Here is a 12408-nt window from a genome sequence, read left to right on the forward strand (position 1 = left end):
GATGTCTGTGGTGCTGTAGATGCGCTGCCAATGGCCGGTGAGGAGCAGCAAGACCTTGACAGGCTGGCACTTTCGTTGTGGGAGCAATCGTCCGACGTTCGTGATTTTTCGGGGTTTTATTTCAGTGGGCTCCCAGGTGCAGCTGGTGGTAAATGTCGAAGCCCTGTTGGTCAGGGAAAGCCCGGAGCCGCGATGTCTGTGGTGCTGTAGATGCGCTGCCAATGGCCGGTGAGGAGCAGCAAGAGCTTGACTGGCTGGCACTTTCGGTGTGGGAGCAATCGTCCGACGTTTGTGATTTTTCGTTTATTTTTTTCAGTGGGCGCCCAGGTGCAGCGGGTGGTAAACGTTGAAGCCCTGTTGGTCAGGGAAAGCTCGGAGCCCCGATGTCTGTGGTGCTGTAGATGCCCTGCCAATGGGCAGTGAGTAGCAGCAAGAGCTTGAGTTGCTGGCAGTTTCGGTGTGGGAGCAATCGTCCGATATTCATGATTTTTCGTTTATTTTTTTCAGTGGGCGCCCAGGTGCAGCTGGTGGTAAACGTCGAACGCTGTTCGTCAGGGAAAGCCTGGAGCCCCGATGTCTGTGGTGCTGTAGATGCACTGCCAAAGTCCGGTGAGTAGCAGCAAGAGCTTGAGTTGCTGGCAGTTTCGTTGTGGGAGCAATCGTCCGACGTTCGTGATTTTTCGGGGTTTTATTTCAGTGGGAGCCCAGGTGCAGCTGGTGGTAAATGTCGAAGACCTGATGGTCAGGGAAAGCCCGGAGCCCCGATGTCTGTGGTGCTGTAGATGCGCTGCCAATGGTCGGTGAGGAGCAGCAAGAGCTTGACTGGCTGGCACTTTCGTTGTGGGAGCAATCGTCCGACGTTCGTGATTTTTCGGGTTTTTTTTCCAGTGGGCGCCCAGGTTCAGCTGGTGGTAAACGTCGAAGCCCTGTTGGTCAGGGAAAGCCCGGAGCCCCGATGTCTGTGGTGCTGTAGATGTGCTGCCAATCGCCGCTGAGGAGCAGCAAGAGCTTGACTGGCTGGCACTTTGGGTGTGGGAGCAATCGTCGGACGTTCGTGATTTTTCGAGGTTTTATTTCAGTGGGCGCCCAGGTTCAGCTGGTGGTAATCGTCGAAGCCCAGTTGGTCAGGGAAAGCCCGGAGCCCCGATGTCTGTGGTGCTGTAGATGCGCTGGGAATGGCCGGTGTTCAGCAGCTAGAGCTTGACAGGCTGGCACTTTTGGTGTGGGAGCAATCGTCCGACGTTCGTGATTTTTCGGGGTTCTTTTTCAGTGTGTAACCAGGTGCAGCTGGTGGTAAATGTCGAAGCCCTGTTGGTCAGGGAAAGCCCAGAGCCCCGATGTCTGTGGTGCTGTAGATGCGCTGGGAATGGCCGGTGAGGAGCAGCAAGAGCTTGAGTTGCTGGCACTTTCGGTGTGGGAGGAATCGTCCGACGTTCGTGATTTTTCGGGGTTTTATTTCACTGGGCTCCCAGGTTCAGCTGGTGGTAAACGTCGAAGCCCTGTTGGTCAGGGAAAGCCCGGAGCCCCGATGTCTGTGGTGCTGTAGATGCGCTGCCAATGGCCGGTGAGGAGCAGCAAGACGTTGACTGGCTGGCACTTTTGGTGTGGGAGCAATCGTCCGACGTTCGTGATTTTTCGGGGTTCTTTTCAGTGGGAGCCCAGGTTCAGCGAGTGGTAAACGTCGAAGGCCTGTTGGTCAGGGAAAGCCCGGAGCCCCGATGTCTGTGGTGCTGTAGATGCGCTGGGAATGGCCGGTGAGGAGCAGCAAGAGCTTGACTGGCTGGCACTTTCGGTGTGGGAGCAAACGTGCGATGTTCGTGATTTTTCGTTTATTTTTTTCAGTGGGCGCCCAGGTTCAGCTGGTGGTAAACGTTGAAGCCCTGTTGTTCAGGGAAAGCGCAGAACCCCGATGTCTGTGGTGCTGTAGATGCACTGCCAAAGTCCGGTGAGTAGCAGCAAGAGCTTGAGTTGCTGGCACTTTCGGTGAGGGAGGAATCGTCCGACGTTCGTGATTTTTCGGGGTTTTATTTCAGTGGGCGCCCAGGTTCAGCTGGTGGTAAACTTCTAAGCCCTGTTGGTCAGGGAAAGCCCGGAGCCCCGATGTCTGTGGTGCTGTAGATGCGCTGGGAATGGCCGGTGTTCAGCAGCTAGAGCTTGACTGTCTGGCACTTTTGGTGTGGGAGCAATCGTCCGACGTTCGTGATTTTTCGGGGTTCTTTTCAGTGGGAGCCGAGGTGCAGCTGGTGGTAAATGTCGAAGCCCTGATGGTCAGGGAAAGCCCGGAGCCCCGATGTCTGTGGTGCTGTAGATGCGCTGGGAATGGGCGGTGAGGAGCAGCAAGAGCTTGAGTTGCTGGCACTTTCAGTGTAGGAGCAATCGTCGGACGTTTGTGATTTTTGGGGATTTTTATTCACTGGGCGCCCAGGTTCAGCTGGTGGTAAACGTCGAAGCCCTGTTGGTCAGGGAAAGCCCGGAGCCCCGATGTCTGTGGTGCTGTAGATGCGCTGGGAATGGCCGGGGAGGAGCAGCAAGAGCTTGACTGGCTGGCACTTTTGGTGTGGGAGCAATCGTCCGACGTTCGTGATTCTTCGGGGTTTTACTTTCAGTGGGCGCCCAGGTTCAGCTGGTGGTAAACGTCGAAGCCCTGTTGGTCAGGGAAAGCCCGGAGCCCCGATGTCTGTGGTGCTGTAGATGCGCTGGGAATGGCCGGTGAGGAGCAGGAAGAGCTTCATTGGCTGGCACTTTTGGTGTGGGAGCAATCGTCCGACGTTCGTGATTTTTCTTTAATTTTTTTCAGTGGGCGCCCAGGTTCAGCGGGTGGTAAACGTCGAAGCCCTGTTGGTCAGGGAAAGCCCGGAGCCGCGATGTCTGTGGTGCTGTAGATGCGCTGCCAAAGTCCGGTGAGTAGCAGCAGGACCTTGAGTTGCTGGCACTTTCGTTGTGGGAGCAATCGTCCGACGTTCGTGATTTTTCGGAGTTTTATTTCAGTGGGCGCCCAGGTGCAGCTGGTGGTAAATGTCGAAGCCCTGTTGGTCAGGGAAAGCCCGGAGCCCCGATGTCTGTGGTGCTGTAGATGCGCTGCCAATGGCCGGTGAGGAGCAGCAAGAGCTTGACTGTCTGGCACTTTCGGTGTGGGTGCAATCGTCCGACGTTCGTGATTTTTGGGGTTTTTTTCAGTGGGCGCCCAGGTGCAGCTGGTGGTAAACGTTGAAGCCCTGTTGGTCAGGGAAAGCTCGGAGCCCCGATGTCTGTGGTGCTGTAGATGCACTGGGAGTGTCCGGGGAGGAGCAGCAAGAGCTTGACTGGCTGGCACTTTCGTTGTGGGAGCAATCGTCCGACGTTTGTGATTTTTCGGGGTTTTATTTCAGTGGGCGCCCAGGTGCAGCTGGTGGTAAACGTTGAAGCCCTGTTGGTCAGGGAAAGCTCGGAGCCCCGATGTCTGTGGTGCTGTAGATGCCCTGCCAATGGGCGGTGAGTAGCAGCAAGAGCTTGAGTTGCTGGCACTTCCGGTGTGGGAGCAATCGTCCGATGTTCATGATTTTTCGTTTATTTTTTTCAGTGGGCGCCCAGGTGCAGCTGGTGGTAAACGTCGAAGCCCTGTTCGTCAGGGAAAGCCCGGAGCCCCGATGTCTGTGGTGCTGTAGATGCGCTGGGAATGGGCGGTGAGGAGCAGCAAGAGCTTGTGTTGCTGGCACTTTCGGTGTGGGAGCAATCGTCCGATGTTTGTGATTTTTCGGGGTTGTACTTTCAGTGGGCGCCCAGGTTCAGCTGGTGGTAAACGTCGAAGCCCTGTTGGTCAGGGAAAGCCCGGAGCCCCGATGTCTGTGGTGCTGTAGATGCGCTGCCAATGGCCGGTGAGGAGCAGCAAGAGCTTGACTGGCTGGCACTTTCGGTGTGGGAGCAATCGTCCGACGTTCGTGATTTTTTGGGGTTTTACTTTCAGTGGGCGCCCAGGTTCAGCTGGTGGTAAACGTCGAAGCCCTGTTGGTCAGGGAAAGCCCGGAGCCCCGATGTCTGTGGTGCTGTAGATGCGCTGCCAAGGTCCGGTGAGTAGCAGCAAGAGCTTGAGTTGCTGGCACTTTCGTTGTGGGAGCAATCGTCCGACGTTCGTGATTTTTCGGGGTTTTATTTCAGTGGGGGCCCAGGTTCAGCTGGTGGTAAATGTCGAAGCCCTGATGGTCAGGGAAAGCCCGGAGCCGCGATGTCTGTGGTGCTGTAGATGCGCTGCCAATGGCCGGTGAGGAGCAGCAAGAGCTTGACTGGCTGGCACTTTCAATGTGGGAACATTCGTCCGACGTTCGTGATTTTTCGGGTTTTTTTTCCAGTGGGCGCCCAGGTTCAGCTGGTGGTAAACGTCGAAGCCCTGTTCGTCAGGGAAAGCCCGGAGCCCCGATGTCTGTGGTGCTGTAGATGCGCTGGGAATGGCCGGTGAGGAGCAGCAAGAGCTTGTGTTGCTGGCACTTTGGGTGTGGGAGCAATCGTCCGACGTTCGTGATTTTTCGGGGTTCTTTTCAGTGGGAGCCCAGGTGCAGTGAGTGGTAAACGTCGAAGCCCTGTTGGTCAGGGAAAGCCCGGAGCTCCGATGTCTGTGGTGCTGTAGATGCGCTGCCAATGGCCGGTGAGGAGCAGCAAGACCTTGACAGGCTGGCACTTTCGTTGTGGGAGCAATCGTCCGACGTTCGTGATTTTTCGGGGTTTTATTTCAGTGGGCTGCCAGGTGCAGCTGGTGGTAAATGTCGAAGCCCTGTTGGTCAGGGAAAGCCCGGAGCCGCGATGTCTGTGGTGCTGTAGATGCGCTGCCAATGGCCGGTGAGGAGCAGCAAGAGCTTGACTGGCTGGCACTTTCGGTGTGGGAGCAATCGTCCGACGTTTGTGATTTTTCGTTTATTTTTTTCAGTGGGCACCCAGGTGCAGCGGGTGGTAAACGTTGAAGCCCTGTTGGTCAGGGAAAGCTCGGAGCCCCGATGTCTGTGGTGCTGTAGATGCCCTGCCAATGGGCAGTGAGTAGCAGCAAGAGCTTGAGTTGCTGGCAGTTTCGGTGTGGGAGCAATCGTCCGATATTCATGATTTTTCGTTTATTTTTTTCAGTGGGCGCCCAGGTGCAGCTGGTGGTAAACGTCGAACGCTGTTCGTCAGGGAAAGCCTGGAGCCCCGATGTCTGTGGTGCTGTAGATGCACTGCCAAAGTCCGGTGAGTAGCAGCAAGAGCTTGAGTTGCTGGCAGTTTCGTTGTGGGAGCAATCGTCCGACGTTCGTGATTTTTCGGGGTTTTATTTCAGTGGGAGCCCAGGTGCAGCTGGTGGTAAATGTCGAAGACCTGATGGTCAGGGAAAGCCCGGAGCCCCGATGTCTGTGGTGCTGTAGATGCGCTGCCAATGGTCGGTGAGGAGCAGCAAGAGCTTGACTGGCTGGCACTTTCGTTGTGGGAGCAATCGTCCGACGTTCGTGATTTTTCGGGTTTTTTTTCCAGTGGGCGCCCAGGTTCAGCTGGTGGTAAACGTCGAAGCCCTGTTGGTCAGGGAAAGCCCGGAGCCCCGATGTCTGTGGTGCTGTAGATGTGCTGCCAATCGCCGCTGAGGAGCAGCAAGAGCTTGACTGTCTGGCACTTTGGGTGTGGGAGCAATCGTCGGACGTTCGTGATTTTTCGAGGTTTTATTTCAGTGGGCGCCCAGGTTCAGCTGGTGGTAATCGTCGAAGCCCAGTTGGTCAGGGAAAGCCCGGAGCCCCGATGTCTGTGGTGCTGTAGATGCGCTGGGAATGGCCGGTGAGGAGCAGCAAGAGCTTGAGTTGCTGGCACTTTCGGTGTGGGAGGAATCGTCCGACGTTCGTGATTTTTCGGGGTTTTATTTCACTGGGCTCCCAGGTTCAGCTGGTGGTAAACGTCGAAGCCCTGTTGGTCAGGGAAAGCCCGGAGCCCCGATGTCTGTGGTGCTGTAGATGCGCTGCCAATGGCCGGTGAGGAGCAGCAAGACGTTGACTGGCTGGCACTTTTGGTGTGGGAGCAATCGTCCGACGTTCGTGATTTTTCGGGGTTCTTTTCAGTGGGAGCCCAGGTGCAGCTGGTGGTAAACGTCGAAGCCCTGTTGGTCAGGGAAAGCCCGGAGCCCCGATGTCTGTGGTGCTGTAGATGCGCTGGGAATGGCCGGTGAGGAGCAGCAAGAGCTTGACTGGCTGGCACTTTCGGTGTGGGAGCAAACGTGCGATGTTCGTGATTTTTCGTTTATTTTTTTCAGTGGGCGCCCAGGTTCAGCTGGTGGTAAACGTTGAAGCCCTGTTGTTCAGGGAAAGCGCAGAACCCCGATGTCTGTGGTGCTGTAGATGCACTGCCAAAGTCCGGTGAGTAGCAGCAAGAGCTTGAGTTGCTGGCACTTTCGGTGAGGGAGGAATCGTCCGACGTTCGTGATTTTTCGGGGTTTTATTTCAGTGGGCGCCCAGGTTCAGCTGGTGGTAAACTTCTAAGCCCTGTTGGTCAGGGAAAGCCCGGAGCCCCGATGTCTGTGGTGCTGTAGATGCGCTGGGAATGGCCGGTGTTCAGCAGCTAGAGCTTGACTGTCTGGCACTTTTGGTGTGGGAGCAATCGTCCGACGTTCGTGATTTTTCGGGGTTCTTTTCAGTGGGAGCCGAGGTGCAGCTGGTGGTAAATGTCGAAGCCCTGATGGTCAGGGAAAGCCCGGAGCCCCGATGTCTGTGGTGCTGTAGATGCGCTGGGAATGGGCGGTGAGGAGCAGCAAGAGCTTGAGTTGCTGGCACTTTCAGTGTAGGAGCAATCGTCGGACGTTTGTGATTTTTGGGGATTTTTATTCACTGGGCGCCCAGGTGCAGCTGGTGGTAAACGTCGAAGCCCTGTTGGTCAGGGAAAGCCCGGAGCCCCGATGTCTGTGGTGCTGTAGATGCGCTGGGAATGTGCGGTGAGGAGCAGCAAGAGCTTGACTGGCTGGCACTTTTGCTGTGGGAGCAATCGTCCGACGTTCGTGATTCTTCGGGGTTTTACTTTCAGTGGGCGCCCAGGTTCAGCTGGTGGTAAATGTCGAAGCCCTGATGGTCAGGGAAAGCCCGGAGCCCCGATGTCTGTGGTGCTGTAGATGCGCTGCCAAGGTCCGGTGAGTAGCAGCAAGAGCTTGAGTTGCTGGCACTTTCGTTGTGGGAGCAATCGTCCGACGTTCGTGATTTTTCGGGGTTTTATTTCAGTGGGGGCCCAGGTTCAGCTGGTGGTAAATGTCGAAGCCCTGATGGTCAGGGAAAGCCCGGAGCCGCGATGTCTGTGGTGCTGTAGATGCGCTGCCAATGGCCGGTGAGGAGCAGCAAGAGCTTGACTGGCTGGCACTTTCAATGTGGGAACATTCGTCCGACGTTCGTGATTTTTCGGGTTTTTTTTCCAGTGGGCGCCCAGGTTCAGCTGGTGGTAAACGTCGAAGCCCTGTTCGTCAGGGAAAGCCCGGAGCCCCGATGTCTGTGGTGCTGTAGATGCGCTGGGAATGGCCGGTGAGGAGCAGCAAGAGCTTGTGTTGCTGGCACTTTCGGTGTGGGAGCAATCGTCTGACGTTCGTGATTTTTCGGGGTTCTTTTCAGTGGGAGCCCAGGTGCAGCGAGTGGTAAACGTCGAAGCCCTGTTGGTCAGAGAAAGCCCGGAGCTCCGATGTCTGTGGTGCTGTAGATGCGCTGCCAATGGCCGGTGAGGAGCAGCAAGACCTTGACAGGCTGGCACTTTCGTTGTGGGAGCAATCGTCCGACGTTCGTGATTTTTCGGGGTTTTATTTCAGTGGGCTCCCAGGTGCAGCTGGTGGTAAATGTCGAAGCCCTGTTGGTCAGGGAAAGCCCGGAGCCGCGATGTCTGTGGTGCTGTAGATGCGCTGCCAATGGCCGGTGAGGAGCAGCAAGAGCTTGACTGGCTGGCACTTTCGGTGTGGGAGCAATCGTCCGACGTTTGTGATTTTTCGTTTATTTTTTTCAGTGGGCGCCCAGGTGCAGCGGGTGGTAAACGTCGAAGCCCTGTTGGTCAGGGAAAGCCCGGAGCCGCGATGTCTGTGGTGCTGTAGATGAGCTGGGAATGGCCGGTGAGTAGCAGCAAGAGATTGACAGGCTGGCATTTAAGGTGTGGCAGGAATCGTCCGACATTTGTGATTTTTCAGGGTTTTTTTTCAGTGGGTAACCAGGTGCAGCTGGTGGTAAATGTCCAAGCCCCGTTCGTCAGGGAAAGCCCAGAGCCGCGATGTCTGTGGTGCTGTAGATGCGCTGGGAATGGGCGGTGAGGAGCAGCAAGAGCTTGAGTTGCTGGCACTTTTGGTGTGGGAGCAATCGTCCGACGTTTTTGATTTTTCAGGGTTTTTTTTCAGTGGGTAACCAGGTGCAGCTGGTGGTAAATGTCGAAGCCCTGTTGGTCAGGGAAAGCCCAGAGACCCGATGTCTGTGGTGCTGTAGATGCGCTGGGAATGGCCGGTGAGGAGCAGCAAGAGCTTGACTGGCTGGCACTTTCGGTGTGGGAGCAATCGTGCGATGTTCGTGATTTTTCTGGGTTTTTTTTCAGTGGGCGCCCAGGTGCAGCTGGTGGTAAACGTCGAAGCCCTGTTGGTCAGGGAAAGCCCGGAGCCCCGATGTCTGTGGTGCTGTAGATGCGCTGGGAATGGCCGGTGAGGAACAGCAAGAGCTTGAGTTGCTGGCACTTTCGGTGTGGGAGCAATCGTCCGACGTTCGTGATTTTTCGGGGTTTTATTTCAGTGGGCGCCCAGGTGCAGCTGGTGGTAAATGTCGAAGCCCAGTTGGTCAGGGAAAGCCCGGAGCCCCGATGTCTGTGGTGCTGTAGATGCGCTGCCAATGGCCGGTGAGGAGCAGCAAGAGCTTGACTGGCTGGCACTTTCGGTGTGGGAGCAATCGTCCGATGTTCGTGATTTTTAGTTTATTTTTTTCAGTGGGCGCCCAGGTTCAGCTGGTGGTAAACGTCGAAGCCCTGTTGGTCAGGGAAAGCCCGGAGCCCCGATGTCTGTGGTGCTGTAGATGCGCTGCCAAAGTCCGGTGAGGAGGAGCAAGAGCTTGACTGGCTGGCACTTTTGGTGTGGGAGCAATCGTCCGACGTTCGTGATTTTTGGGGGTTTTATTTCAGTGGGCGCCCAGGTTCAGCTGGTTGTAAACGTCGAAGCCCAGTTGGTCAGGGAAAGCCCGGAGCCCCGATGTCTGTGGTGCTGTAGATGCGCTGGGAATGGCCGGTGAGTAGCAGCAAGAGCTTGAGTTGCTGGCACTTTCAGTGTGGGAGCAATCGTCCGACGTTCGTGATTTTTCGGGGTTTTATTTCAGTGGGCGCCCAGGTGCAGCTGGTGGTAAATGTCGAAGCCCTGATGGTCAGGGAAAGCCCGGAGCCCCGATGTCTGTGGTGCTGTAGATACGCTGCCAATGGCCGGTGAGTAGCAGCAAGAGCTTGAGTTGCTGGCACTTTCGGTGTGGGAGCAATCGTCCGACGTTCGTGATTTTTCGGGGTTTTATTTCAGTGGGCGCCCAGGTTCAGCTGGTGGTAAACGTTGAAGCCCTGTTGGTCAGGGAAAGCCCGGAGCCCCGATGTCTGTGGTGCTGTAGATACGCTGCCAATGGCCGGTGAGTAGCAGCAAGAGCTTGAGTTGCTGGCACTTTCGGTGTGAGATCAATCATCCGACGTTTTTGATTTTTCAGGGTTTTTTTTCAGTGGGCAATCAGGTGCAGCTGGTGGTAAACGTCGAAGCCCTGTTGGTCAGGGAAAGCCCGGAGCCCCGATGTCTGTGGTGCTGTAGATGCGCTGGGAATGGCCGGTGAGGAGCAGCAAGAGCTTGATTGGCTGGCACTTTTGCTATGGGAACAATCGTCTGATGTTCGTGATTTTTCTTTTATTTTTCTCAGCGGGTGCCCAGGTTCAGCTGGTGGTAAACGTCGAAGCCCTGTTGGTCAAAGAAAGCGCAGAACCCCGATGTCTGTGGTGCTGTAGATGCACTGCCAAAGTCCGGTGAGTAGCAGCAAGAGCTTGAGTTGCTGGCACTTTCGGTGTGGGAGGAATCGTCCGACGTTCGTGATTTTTCGGGATTTTTTTTCAGTGGGCGCCCAGGTGCAGCTGGTGGTAAACTTCGAAGCCCTGTTGGTCAGGGAAAGCCCGGAGCCCCGATGTCTGTGGTGCTGTAGATGCGCTGGGAATGGCCGGTGAGGAGCAGCAAGAGCTTGAGTTGCTGGCCCTTTCGGTGTGGGAGGAATCGTCCGACGTTCGTGATTTTTCGGGGTTTTATTTCAGTGGGCGCCCAGGTGCAGCTGGTGGTAAACGTCGAAGCCCTGTTGGTCAGGGAAAGCCCGGAGCCCCGATGTCTGTGGTGCTGTAGATGCGCTGGGAATGGGAGGTGAGTCGCAGCAAGAGCTTGACTGGCTGGCACTTTCGGTGTGGGAGGAATCGTCCGACGTTCGTGATTTTTCGGGGTTTTATTTCAGTGGGCGCCCAGGTGCAGCTGGTGGTAAACGTCGAAGCCCTGTTGGTCAGGGAATGCCCGGAGCCCCGATGTCTGTGGTGCTGTAGATGCGCCTCCAATGGCCGGTGAGGAGCAGCAAGAGCTTGAGTTGCTGGCACTTTCGGTGTGGGAGCAATCGTCCGACGTTTGTGATTTTTCGTTTATTTTTTTCAGTGGGCGCCCAGGTGCAGCGGGTGGTAAACGTCGAAGCCCTGTTGGTCAGGGAAAGCCCGGAGCCGCGATGTCTGTGGTGCTGTAGATGAGCTGGGAATGGCCGGTGAGTAGCAGCAAGAGCTTGACAGGCTGGCATTTAAGGTGTGGCAGGAATCGTCCGACATTTGTGATTTTTCAGGGTTTTTTTTCAGTGGGCGCCCAGGTGCAGCTGGTGGTAAATGTCCAAGCCCCGTACGTCAGGGAAAGCCCAGAGCCGCGATGTCTGTGGTGCTGTAGATGCGCTGGGAATGGGCGGTGAGGAGCAGCAAGAGCTTGAGTTGCTGGCACTTTTGGTGTGGGAGCAATCGTCCGACGTTTTTGATTTTTCAGGGTTTTTTTTCAGTGGGTAACCAGGTGCAGCTGGTGGTAAATGTCGAAGCCCTGTTGGTCAGGGAAAGCCCAGAGACCCGATGTCTGTGGTGCTGTAGATGCGCTGGGAATGGCCGGTGAGGAGCAGCAAGAGCTTGACTGGCTGGCACTTTCGGTGTGGGAGCAATCGTGCGATGTTCGTGATTTTTCGGGGTTTTTTTTCAGTGGGCGCCCAGGTTCAGCTGGTGGTAAACGTCGAAGCCCTGTTGGTCAGGGAAAGCCCGGAGCCCCGATGTCTGTGGTGCTGTAGATGCGCTGGGAATGGCCGGTGAGGAACAGCAAGAGCTTGAGTTGCTGGCACTTTCGGTGTGGGAGCAATCGTCCGACGTTCGTGATTTTTCGGGGTTTTATTTCAGTGGGCGCCCAGGTGCAGCTGGTGGTAAATGTCGAAGCCCTGTTGGTCAGGGAAATCCCGGAGCCCCGATGTCTGTGGTGCTGTAGATGCGCTGCCAATGGCCGGTGAGGAGCAGCAAGAGCTTGACTGGCTGGCACTTTCGGTGTGGGAGCAATCGTCCGATGTTCGTGATTTTTAGTTTATTTTTTTCAGTGGGCGCCCAGGTTCATCTGGTGGTAAATGTCGAAGCCCTGTTGGTCAGGGCAAGCCCGGAGCCCCGATGTCTGTGGTGCTGTAGATGCGCTGCCAATGGCCGGTGAGGAGCAGCAAGAGCTTGACTGTCTGGCACTTTTGGTGTGGGAGCAATAGTCCGATGTTTGTGATTATTCGGGGTGTTTTTTCAGTGGGAGCCCAGGTGCAGCTGGTGGTAAACGTCGAAGCCCTGTTGGTCAGGGAAAGCCCGGAGCCCCGATGTCTGTGGTGCTGTAGATGCGCTGCCAAAGTCCGGTGAGGAGCAGCAAGAGCTTGACTGGCTGGCACTTTTGGTGTGGGAGCAATCGTCCGACGTTCGTGATTTTTGGGGGTTTTATTTCAGTGGGCGCCCAGGTTCAGCTGGTTGTAAACGTCGAAGCCCAGTTGGTCAGGGAAAGCCCGGAGCCCCGATGTCTGTGGTGCTGTAGATGCGCTGGGAATGGCCGGTGAGTAGCAGCAAGAGCTTGAGTTGCTGGCACTTTCAGTGTGGGAGCAATCGTCCGACGTTCGTGATTTTTCGGGGTTTTATTTCAGTGGGCGCCCAGGTGCAGCTGGTGGTAAATGTCGAAGGCCTGTTGGTCAGGGAAATCCCGGAGCCCCGATGTCTGTGGTGCTGTAGATGCGCTGCCAGTGGCCGGTGAGGAGCAGCAAGAGCTTGAGTTGCTGGCACTTTCGGTGTGGGAGCAATCGTCCGACGTTTTTGATTTTTCGGGTTTTTTTTTCAGTGGGTAACCAGGTGCAGCTGGTGGTAAACTTCGAAGCCCTGTTGGTCAGGGAAAGCCCGGAGCCC

This window comes from Chlamydotis macqueenii, unplaced genomic scaffold (genome assembly GCF_036417535.1).
Source record: "Chlamydotis macqueenii isolate bChlMac1 unplaced genomic scaffold, bChlMac1.mat HAP1_SCAFFOLD_172, whole genome shotgun sequence".
Classification (NCBI taxonomy): Eukaryota; Metazoa; Chordata; class Aves; order Otidiformes; family Otididae; genus Chlamydotis; species Chlamydotis macqueenii.